The sequence below is a fragment of the Mus musculus genome, chromosome 14 (genome assembly GCF_000001635.26).
Source record: "Mus musculus strain C57BL/6J chromosome 14, GRCm38.p6 C57BL/6J".
Taxonomy (NCBI): domain Eukaryota; kingdom Metazoa; phylum Chordata; class Mammalia; order Rodentia; family Muridae; genus Mus; species Mus musculus.
Window position 1 is genome coordinate 13182944 of NC_000080.6, and position 12270 is coordinate 13195213.

The following is a 12270-nucleotide window of genomic DNA, read 5'->3' on the forward strand; positions in this document are numbered from 1 at the left end:
CACTCTTTCTACCAAGCTCCTCAGCTTCAAGCATTTTCTAGGATGTTGGAACATGGGTGAAGGCTTAGCTATGTCAGAATTCAATCTTAAAAGGCACTTATAATAAAATAAAACTAAAAAAGAGCACGTGAATCCATACACCAGACTAATGCAGGGATAGGGTATGAGTATACAGGTTATGAGAATGCCAAAGTTCCAGGAGGTGAGTTTCCATGAAACTCTTTGCCTTGGAAGTGCTCCCAGGCCTCTCGGCCTGCCAAGCAAACTTCACTGGAGTGTGAGTAGCACCTTCCCACTTGAAGATCCTCATTTTTGATTGATAATAAAGACATATGCTTATCCTCTTAATGGCTCTGTGCTCACTGGTGGCTAGACATATCTTGGGGACTCAGCTGGAGTTCAAGATTTACCCTGCCAGGGGGTCCAGCACCCCTGACCAGCAGCCTCCAAAAATTCTGTTAATTAGATTTAAAAGAATCAGGTCTTGATTCCAAGGCTGGCTCCATGCACACACTAATCTTGCAGTTAAACAAGAAAAGATCGAAGTAATGCATCTACTTTGTTCTTTGCTTTAGTAGAAAAACTGGATCTTAGTTATGAAGGAAAGAAAAATGGCTCTTGTAAAAGTAAAAAGGTATTTGGAACTCAACACCAAAGTGAATGACTTTATTAAAAAATATATAAACAATGGTAGAGTTCATTGTCCTAGTAAATTTGATCTTGTAAGTCACCATCTTGAAGCTACATCAGTCTCAAAATTGTAAAGCACACACAACATTGTAAGGATTACAGCACAGTGATATAAATAGTGTTTGATGCTACATCAATGAATACAAAGAAAATACCAATGTGAGTTATCAAAGGATTTGTGTGGTCTCAGTTTATTCTATCAGATCTTCACTATGAGCTGAAGCCACTAGAAGTGTTTAGTTTAAATCATCACTGCATATTCAAATAAGGACCACTAAACCAATTACTTGTTTAGATTACTTGATCCTCCTAAATATTGACCTGTTGCTGTAGAAATTTAGAGATCCAGGTTCACAAACCCACTACACAGAGGGGCTCAGGTAAAAGCTTGGATCAACTTTTGAATTACTAGCCAATGTTGCTCTGAGAAACATCTTTTTGGGGGGGGGGCAGTATCTGTATATCTTTTTACAATTATTATTAGGTATTTTCTTTATTTACATTTCCAGTGCTATCCCCAAAGTCCCCCATGCCCTTCCCACCCCCTACTCCCCTACCCACCCACTCCCACATCTTGGCCCTGACGTTCCCCTGGACTGAGGCATATAAAGTTTGCATGACCAATGGGCCTCTCTTTCGACTGATGGCTGACTAGGCCATCTTCTGATACATATGCAGCTAGAGACACGAGATCCAAGGGGTACTGGTTAGTTCATATTGTTGTTTTACCTATAGGGTTGCAGATCCCTTTAGCTCCTTGGGTACTTTCTCTAGCTCCTCCATTGGGGGCCCTGTGATCCATCCAATAGCTACTGTGAGCATCCACTTCTGTGTTTGCTAGGCCCTGGCATAGTCTCACAAAAGACAGGTATATCAGGAGCCTTTCAGCAAAATCTTGCTAGTGTATGCAAGGGTGTCAGTGTTTGGAGGCTGATTATGGGATGGATCCCCAGATATGGCAGTCTTTAGATGGTCCATCCTTTCGTCTCAGCTCCAAACTTTGTCTGTGTAACTACTTCCATGGGTGTTTTGTTCCAAATTCCAAGAAGGGGCAAAGTGTCCACACTTTGGTCTTCGTTCTTCTTGACTTTCATGTGTTTTACAAATTATATCTTATACCTTGGGTATTCTAGTTTCTGGGCTAATATCCACTTATCAGTGAGTACATATCATGTGAGTTCTTTTGTGATTGGATTACCTCACTCAGGATGATGCCCTCCAGGTCCATCCATTTGCCTAGGAATTTCATAAATTTGTTCTTTGTAATAGCTGAGTAGTACTCTATTGTGTAAATGTACCAAATTTTCTGTATCCATTCCTCTGTTGAAGGATATCTAGGTTCTTTCCAGCTTCTGGCTATTATAAATAAGGCTGCTATGAACATAGTGGAGCATGTGTCCTTCTTACCGGTTGGAACAACTTCTGGATATATGCACAGGAGAGGTATAGCAGGATCCTCCCATAGTACTATGCCCAATTTTCAGAGGAACTGCTAGACTGATATCCAGAGAGGTTGTATAAACTTGCAATCCCACCAACAATGGAGGAGTGTTCCTCCTTCTCAACATCCTTGCCAGCATCTGCTGTCACCTGAATTTTTTATCTTAGCCATTCTGACTGGTGTGAGGTGGAATTTCAGGGTTGTTTTGATTGGCATTTCCCTGATGGTTAAGGATGCTGAACATTTCTTCAGGGGCTTCTCAGCCATTCAGTATTCCTCAGGTGAGAGTTCTTTGTTTAGCTCTGAACCCCATTTTTAAAAGGGGTTATTTGATTTTCTGGAGTCCACCTTCTTGGGTTCTTTATATATATTGGATATTAGTCCCCTATCTGACTTAGGATAGGTAAAGATCCTTTCCCAATCTGTTGGTGGAGTTTTTCTCCTATTGACAGTGTTGTTTGCCTTACAGAAGCTTTGCAATTTGATGAGGTCCCATTTGTCGATTCTCGATCTTACAGCACAAGCCATTGCTGTTCTGTTCAGGAATTTTTTTCCCTGTGCCCCTATCTTCAAGGCTTTTCACCATTTTCTCCTCTATACACTTCACTGTCTCTGGTTTTATGTAGAGTTCCTTGATCCACTTAGATTTGACCTTAGTACAATGAGATGGGAATGGAACAACTCGCATTCTTCTACATGTTAAAAACCAGTTGTGCCAGCACCATTTGTTGAAAATGCTGTCCTTTTTTCTGATGGATGGTTTTAGCTCCCTTGTCAAAGATCAAGTGACCATAGGTGTGTGGGTTCATTTCTGGGTCTTCAATTCTATTCCATTGGTCTACTTGTCTGTCGATATCCCAGTACCATGCAGTTTTTATCAGTATTGCTCTGTAGTACAGCTTTAGGTCAGGCATGGTTATTCCACCAGAGGTTCTTTTATCCTTGAGAAGAGTTTTTTTCTATTCTAGGTTTTTTGTTATTCCAGATGAATTTGCATATTGCTCCTTCTAATTAGTTGAAGAATTGAGTTGGAATTTTGATGGTGATTGCAATGAATCTGTAGATTGCTTTTGGTAAGATAGCCATTTTTATTATATTGACCCTGCCAATCCATGAACATGGGCGATCTTTCCATCTTCTGAGGTCTTCTTTAATTTATTTCTTCAGAGTCTTGAAGTTCTTATCATACAGATATTTCACTTCCTTAGTTAGAGTTACACCAAGGTATTTTATTTTATTTGTGACTATTGAGAAGGCTGTTGTTTCCCTAATTTGTTTCTCAGTCTGTTTATCCTGTATGTAGAGAAAGGCCATTTACTTGTTTGAGTTAATTTTATATCCAGCTACTTCACTGAAGCTGTTTATCAGGTTTAGGAGTTCTCTGGTAGAATTTTTAGGGTCACTTATATATACACTATCATATCATCTGTAAAAAGTGATATTTTGACTTCTTTCTTTCCAATTTGTATCCCCTTGACATTCTCCTTTTCTTGTCGAATTGCTCTGGCTAGGACTTCAAGTACAATGTTGAATAAGTAGGTAGAAAGTGGGCTGCCTTCTCTAGTCTCTGATTTTAGTGGGAATGTTTCCAGCTTCTCACCACTTATTTTGATGTTGGCTGCTGGTTTGCTGTAGATTGCTTTTATCATGTTTATGTATGAGCCTTGAATTCCTGATCTTTCCAAGACATTTATTATGAATGGGTGTTGGATTTTGTCAAATATTTTCTCAGCATCTAACAAGATGATGATATGATTTTTGTTTTTGAGTTTCTTTATATAGTGGATTATGTTGATGAATTTCCTTATATTAAACCATCCCTGCATTCCTGGCATAAAACATACTTGGTCAGGATGAATGATTGTTTTGATGGGTTCTTGGATTCCGTTAGCAAGAATTTTATTGAGTATTTTTGCATTGATATTCATAAGGGAAATTCGTTGGAAGTTATCATTATTTGTTGGGTCTTTCTGTGATTTAGGTATCAGAGTAAATGTGGCTTCATAGAATGAATTGGGTAGAATACCTTCTGCTTCTATTTTGTGGAATAATTTGTGCAGAACTGGAATTAGATCTTCTTTGAAGTTCTGGTAGAACTCTGCACTCAACCCATCTGGTCCTGGGCTTTTATTTGGTTGGGAAACTATTAATGACTGCTTCTATTTCTTTAGGGGGTATAGGACTGTTTAGATCATTAACCTGATCCTGATTTAACTTTGGTACCTGGTATCTGTCTACAAATTTGTCCATTTCATCCAGGTTCTCTAGTTTTGTTGAGTATAGCCTTTTGTAGAAGTATCTGATGATGTTTTGGATTTCTTCAGGATCTGTTGTTATGTCTCCCTTTTCATTTCTGATTTTGCTAATTAGGATGATATCCCTGTGCCCTCTAGTGAGTCTGGCTGAGGGTTTTATCTATCTTGTTGATTTTCTCAAAGAACCAGCTCTCGTTTGGTTGATTCTTTGAATAGTTCTTCTTGTTTCCACTTGGTTGATTTTGCCCCCGAGTTTGATTATTTCCTGCTATCTACTCCTCTTGGGTGAATTTGCTTTCTTATGTTCTGGAGCCTTTAGGTGTGTTGTCAAGCTGCTAGAGTGTGCTCTCTCTAGTTTCTTTTTGGAGGCATTCAGAGCTATGAGTTTTCCTCTTAGAAATGATTTCATTGTGTCCCATCAGGTTGGGTATGTTTTGGCTTCATTTTCATTAAACTCTAAAAAGTCTTTAATCTCTTTCTTTTTTCTTCCTTGTTCAAGGTATCATTGAGTAGTGTTATTCAGCTTTCATGTGAATTTTGGCTTTCTATTATTTATGTTGTTATTGAAGATCAGCCTTAGTGCATGGTGATCTGATAGGATGCATGGGACAATTTCAATATTTTTGAATCTGTTGAGGCCTGTTTTGTGACCTATTATGTGGTCAATTTTGGAGAAGGTACCATGAGGTGCTGAGAAGAAGGTATATCCTTTTGTTTTAGGATAAAATGTTCTGTAGATATCTGTCAGATCCATTTGTTTCATAACTTCTGTTAGTTTCGCTGTGTCCCTGTTTAGTTTCTGTTTCCACGATCTGTCCATTTGTGAAAGTGGTGTGTTGAAGTCTCCCACTATTATTGTGTGAGGTGCAATGTGTGCTTTGAGCTTTACTAAAGTTTCTTTAATGAATGTAGCTGCCCTTGCATTTGGAGCATAGATATTCAGAATTGAGAGTTCCTCTTGGAGGATTTTACCTTTGATGAGTATGATGTGTTCCAACTTGTCTTTTTTTGATAACTTTGGGTCAGAAGTCGATTTTATTCGATATTAGAATGTCTACTCCAGCTTGTTTCTTCAGACCATTTGCTTGGAAAATTGTTTTCCAGCCTTTCATTCTGAGGTAATGTCTGTCTTTTTCCCTGAGATGGGTTTCCTATAGGCAGCAAAATGTTGGGTCCTGTTTGTGTAGCCAGTCTGTTAGTCTATGTCTTTTTATTGGGGAAATCAGTCCATTGATATTAAGAGATATTAAGGAAAAGTAATTGTTTCTTCCTGTTATTTTTGTTGTTAGAGTTGGCATTCTGTTCTTGTGGCTGTCTTCCTTTAGGTTTGTTGAAGGATTACTTTCTTGCTTTTTCTAGGGGTTGCTTTCAGTCCTTCTATTGTTTTTTTTTCTTCCTGTAATTATCCTTTGAAGGGCTGGATTCATGGAAAGATAATGTGTGAATTTGGTTTTTTCATGGAATATTTTGGTTTCCCCATCTAAATTAATTGAAAGTTTGGCTGTGTATAATAGCCTGAGCTGGCATTTGTGTTCTCTTAGTGTCTGTATAACATCTGTCCAGGATCTTCTGGCTTTCATAGTCTCTGGTGAAAAATCTGGTGTAATTCTGATAGGCTTGCCTTTATAAGTTACTTGACCTTTTTCCCTTACTGCTTTTAATATTCTATCTTTATTTAGTGTATTTGTTGTTCTGATTATTATGTGTTGGGAGGAATTACTTTTCTGGTCCAGTCTACTTGGAGTTCTGTAGGCTTCTTGTATGTTCATGGGCATCTCTTTAGGTTTGGGAAGTTTTCTTCTATAGTTTTGTTGAAGATATTTGCTGGCCCTTTAAATTGAAAATCTTCATTCTCATCTACTCCTATTATCTGTAGGTTTGGTCGTCTCAGTGTGTCCTGGATTTCCTTGATGTTTTGAGTTAGGAACTTTTTCATTTTGAATTTTCTTTAATTGTTGTGCGGATGTTCTCTATGGAATCTTCAGCACCTGAGATTCTCTCTTCCATCTCTTGTATTCTGTTGCTACTGCTGGCATCTATGGTTCCAGATTTCTTTCCTAGGGTTTCTCACTCCAGCGTTGACCCACTTTGGGTTTTCCTTATTGTGTCTACTTCCCTTTTTAGGTATAGTATGGTTTTGTTTATTTCCATCACCTGTTTGGATGTGCTTTCCTGTTTTTCTTTAAGGACTTGTAACTATTTTAGCAGTGTTCTCCTGTATTTCTTTAAGTGAGTTATTAAAGTCCTTCTTGATGTCCTCTATCATCATCATGAGATATGCTTTTAAATCCGGGTCTAGGTTTTCGGGTGTGTTGGGGTGCCCAGGATGGGTGAGGTGGGAGTGTTCTGTTTTGATGTTGGTGAGTGATCTTGGTTTCTCTTAGTAAGATTCTTACATTTGCCTTTTGCCATCTGGTAATCTCTGGAGTTAGTTGTTATAGTTGTCTCTGGTCAGAGCTTGTTCCTCCCGTGATTCTGTTAGCCTCTATCAGCAGACCTGGGAGACTAGATCTCTCCTGAGTTTCAGTGGTCTGAACACTCTCTGCAGGCAAGCCCTCCTCTTGCAGAGAAGGTGCACAGATATCTTGCATTCGGACCTGCCTCCTGGCAGAAGATGAAGGCCTGAAACAGGGCCTGTCCCAGAAGGTGTTAGCTACTGTAGTCCACACTCTCACCTGCACAGACTAGTCTCAGAGGGATCCAGGAACCAAGATGGCTTCCCCAGGTCCTCCGGCAAAGCCCTCAGTGTGGGGTGAACACCTGTCCTCTGGCAGGGAAGGTGCTCAGATGTCTGGAGCCTGTAATGGGGTCTGCCTTAGGAGCTGTCCTCTAGGCACCTTGGGGGTGTCCTCCGACTCCTCGACCAGGTGACCCGGTGCTTGCGCCAACTGGAAGGGACTTGTGACCCTGGTCAGGTGGGTTTTCTGCTTCCCTAATGCTCTCTCTGGTCCCTCACGATTGAAATGGAACAGAAGTTGTGTTCCACACTGGTGGTCCTAAGATCACATGGAGAGCCCTCTTGGGACCTTGGGGGTGTCTGCCAACTCCGTGCCCAAGGTGACCCCATGCTGGCACTGACCGGAATGGCAAGAAACATCTTTCTAACTCTACATAAACAACCCTGACAAATTAAAGGACTCACTAGGGACAGAGCTTGTAGCTGCTCCATTGGACACCACGCCATTCAAGTACCAGCTGTCAAGTTTCTTACTTGGCCTCACAAGGACATAAGAGCATAAACAACCATGACACAGGGCAAAGATAAGATGGCAATAAAGAGATAGACATCTAACAGCCTGCACTACTGTAAAAGTAGCCATCACCCCTCATGTAAACCTATTTCTTTTGAATAGAAGACCACAATAGAAAGTAATAAATTCCCCTCATTTAAGTAACACAGAAAGCTTGTAATTGTTAATTTCCCTTTTGGGAAGCCATGGAACGAAACTTAAATCCTTATTTTTTTTTTCTCACCAACCAGAAGCACCAGGATAAATCTTTATTTTCTTGTTTACTTTCAGTTAAATAAATTGAATTCCATTTATGCACGCTTTAGAGAGGAAGCACTGTCTTCCCAGTGCTCTCAGAGTATCCATTCACACATATGGACTTTATGGATAGCAACTGGATGAGACTTCAGTCTCTGTATCCAAGCTGAAAAAATCTGGGCAAGGCCTCAATAGTTATGTAGCAGCTGCTGCCAACTACAGCTTCTAGGTCTTTCTGGGAGAAAGATCCCTTCTTACTACAGCAGGTTTTTTAAGGGTATGGCATTTGAGGTGGCCTTGAGAGGATAAGCATTGCCACAACAGGCAGATGTACCAACCAGCAGGGAAAGGAAAGTGCAGAAGATTTTGAGCTGTGGGCAGGGATGTGAGGAAACTGCTATCTCATTAAAGGGAATCCACTGAAAATAGGAACCGAACAGAAGTGGATGCTCACAGTCAGCTAATGGATGGATCACAGGGCTCCCAATGGAGGAGCTAGAGAAAGTACCCAAGGAGCTAAAGGGATCTTCAACCCTATAGGTGGAACAACATTATGAACTAACCAGTACCCCTGAGCTCTTGACTCTAGCTGCATATGTATCAAAAGATGGCCTAGTCGGCCATCACTGGAAAGAGAGGCCCATTGGACACGCAGACTTTGTGTGCCCCGGTACAGGGGAACGCCAGGGCCAAAGGGGGGGAGTGGGTGGGTAGGGGAGTGGGGGTGGGTGGGTAAGGGGGACTTTTGGTATAGCATTGGAAATGTAAATGAGCTAAATACCTAATAAAAAATGGAAAAAAAAAAAAAGAGTGAAGCACCAAAAAAAAAAAAAAAAAAAAAAAAAAAAGAAAATAGGAACCGAAATTTCAGGGCAAATAATATAGGGAAAACTGATTGGAAATTATCTCAAAGTGAAAATAGCAACATTCAAAAATAAGTTTTAATGGTAAATCAGAACTTGCCAATGGTATTCATAGTCACATGCTAAAAACGTCAATTTTGTACATTTGAGCTTTTAGCTTAATTTCATTTTTCAATTATTACATGAAGTTGTGAGTGTCTGTCTTTACATCATTCTCACACATACTTAGTGTCAGTTGAGCATCTGCACAGTGACTCAAAGGAGGACAATATTTAGCACTAAGGACTCTGCTTTTAATAGATTTGTATGGTGACAGATAAACACTACCATTTTACACTTGATCTTCAGAGGCTGACGGACTTGCAAAAATACTTTGAGTACCAAGTATCTTGTATTCATTTTATTGCCCCCATAAATGTTAACAGTTGCATTTGTCATCAGGTCTCTTTTATTGAGTGAGTTTACCATTCACTGGAAGAAGTGTGGAGACTAAATTGACTCAAAGAACAGGGATAATGGAGCAGGTTCTAGTTTTTAAACATTTTCATTGATGATAAATCTTCCTCTATGACTTTGACTTCCTTTGAAATGCCATAATTTTTATTAGTGGTTGTATAGAAGACTCATTATCAAAGAAAATTCATAATTATCAGAAGAGATGGTTAATAAATGCTCAGGTAAGATAGGGATGGTGGTTCATGTCTGTAATCTTGGGATGCTGTGTAGAAGGACCCTGAGTTCAAGGAAGAGCTGCACAGAGTGTCAGAGGATGCTCTGGATATACAGTGAAACTCTATATAAAAAATAAAAACAAATACCAAAAAATCAGAAATGAGGCTGTAAATCCCAGGCACAGTAGCATAGGTCTATAGTTCCAGCACTAAAAAGGTACAGGTAAAAAGAGGAGGAATCCAAGGTCATCAATAGCTACATAGTAAGTTAGAAGCCAGTTTGGTATTCCCAAACTATGTCTCCAAATAACAAACATAACAATAATAAATACATAAACATATACTCGACTTTGCTGGGATATAAGACATATGTTCAGGAACTGCATCAAATAACAATGTTCAAGTTAACTAGATCCTTGAACTTCAGAGTGAAAAGATGGGGCTCCCATCATTGCTTAAAAGACAGTCACTGAAGGTAAACACTGGCATGTGTTGATCCTGAAGAAATGTTTGTCTGGGAGTGGAAGGGAGGGGTGCATGGAGGCTACAGGTATACACACAACCAGGCAGCTGTCAGAATCCATCAACACAGTGTTTCCACACAGAACATCTGTCTACAGGGTAAGGCAGTGTCTGTGTCTCCTCATTTACCAACACATTCTTTCCTCTTCTGACTGTCATTCCAATTGATGACAGTGTGTGCTTTCATTAATCTTGGTGAGACAAGAGAGGTTTTTCAGAGCCATTTGCATGTTTTAAACAGCCCACATGGAGACTAACGTGATTGGCAATTTGGAACATGTTGTCTTTATTTAGTTCTCCAGCATCATGCCTGAGGGAAGAAGCGTTGAGAAGGAAAATAGATCCCCTTCCTTCCTACCTCTAGGAAATCTGAAATTAATTTTCAGGGTGTGAAGGGTTGTTTACATGCACTGTAGTGAATGGAAAAAAGCTAGACCTGTTGTGTGTGTGTGGCGGGGGGCAGGGGGGGTTGAGGATTGTTTTTTGTTGTTGTTGTTTTGGTTTGGTTTGTTTGTTTGTTTTTGTTTTTGTTTTTGGCTAAAGGCTTGGTAAAGTCCTGAAGATGAGATGAAGTGATGAAGAGCAGAGGCTATAAATCTCCTTTCAAAAGTGGTTTATGTAATACAACTGCCTGCCGGTTATTCTCTCAGAGCCTGGAGTGAGTACAATAAATAGAATGTTACAGAAAAATGTGGTGTGGTCTTTTTTTTCAAAGAGTAATAATACATGCAAGATTTGCTATTACACACACACACATACACACACACACACACACACACACACACACACACACCCCAGAGAACATATTCTAGTAGAAATACAGATGCAAGTCCAATCAAAGAAATTAATGCTCTTTGTTTTAGTTAGGTTTTCTATTCCTACACAAACATGACCAAGAAGCAAATTGGGGAGGAAAGGGTTTATTCAGTTTACACTTCCATGTTGCTGTTCATCACCAAAGTCAGGACTGAAACTCAAGCAGGGCAGGAAGCAGGAGCTGATGCAGAGGCCATCAGCTGTAGACACATGTTCTGTGTGGAAACACTGTTGATGGATTCTGACAACTGCCTCGCTGTTTGTATACCTGTAGCCTCCGTGTGCCCCTCCCTTCCACTCCCAGACAAACATTTCTGGAGGATCAACACATGTCAGTGTTTTCCTTCATGGAGGGATGCTGCTTACTGGCTTGTTTCCTCTGCCTTGCTCAGCTTGCTTTCTTATAGAACCCAAGACCAGTCCAGAGATGGTCCCACCCACAAGGGGCCTTTCCCCCTTGAACACTAATAGAGAAAATGCCCCACAGCAAGATCTCATGGAGTCACTTCCCCAGCTGAAGCTCCTTTCTCTGTGATAACTCCAGCCTGTGTCAAGTTGACACACAAAACCAGCCAGTACACCACCCAAGGGGGGGCCTATAGAAAGAGAGGGGGGTCTCAAAATAAAAGTTTACCATGACAGAGGAAGAGGGCAGTCCCCATGACCCCTCACAGAAGAGACAAATCAAGTGATAATGCTAATAGGTAGGAAGGAATCAAGTCTTTGGTTCAAAGACTTTTCTTTTTTAAATTTTCAAAGGCTTCTGGGGCTAGAATTTTACAACAGTTTTTCTATTTGCTTTCCTCCAAAGCCTCTGTGCCATACAATCAACCTGAATATCATAAAACAAGACAGATCCCCAACTGAATTTAAAGACCATTTCTGTTTTATCTGTGAAGCTCAGTGACTCCTCCTTAGTAAGCTGATAAAGGCCGAAAATATGTTACCTATTCCCTGTGTCTGAAACTGTCATATGGTGAACCTCCAACCTCTAAGGTGATTGTATTGGGAGGTAGGATTTAGGGAGGTCATAGGTTGTAAAGGTGGTGTCTTCTCATCTAGCCTTAGTGCCCTTAGAGAAGAGGTTTTAGAGACATCTTTCAACTCTTTGCAAATGTTACACATAACAAGCAGATAATTTTTGCCTATGAATCAGGAGATAGACCCTTGCCTGATCCCAAACCTACTGTTATGATGGACAGAAACTCATCATGTATGGTTATCAGGCAGGTACCAATGTGTGGAGTTCCCATTAATGCTGGCTAATCATTGAATGAGGTTGAGAAATACCTAGTTAGAATTGGGAACAAAACACCCATGGAAGGAGTTACAGAGACAAAGTTTGGAGCTGCGACAAAAGGATGGACAATCTAGAGACTGCCTTATCTAGGGATCCACTCCATAATCAGCTTCCAAACGCCGACACCACTGCATACACTAGCAAGATTTTGCTGAAAGGACCCAGGTATAGCTGTCTCCTGTGAGACTAGGCAGGGGCCTAGCAAACACAGAAGTGGATGCTCA

General features: G+C 40.4%; 1 long non-coding RNA gene across 1 annotated transcript in view; it reads right to left on the reverse strand.

The window, feature by feature from the left end:
• The window catches only part of Gm5087 (predicted gene 5087), a 127251-nt gene that overhangs the window by 25556 nt on the left and 89425 nt on the right, over positions 1 to 12270 (reverse strand). The window lies entirely within an intron of this gene.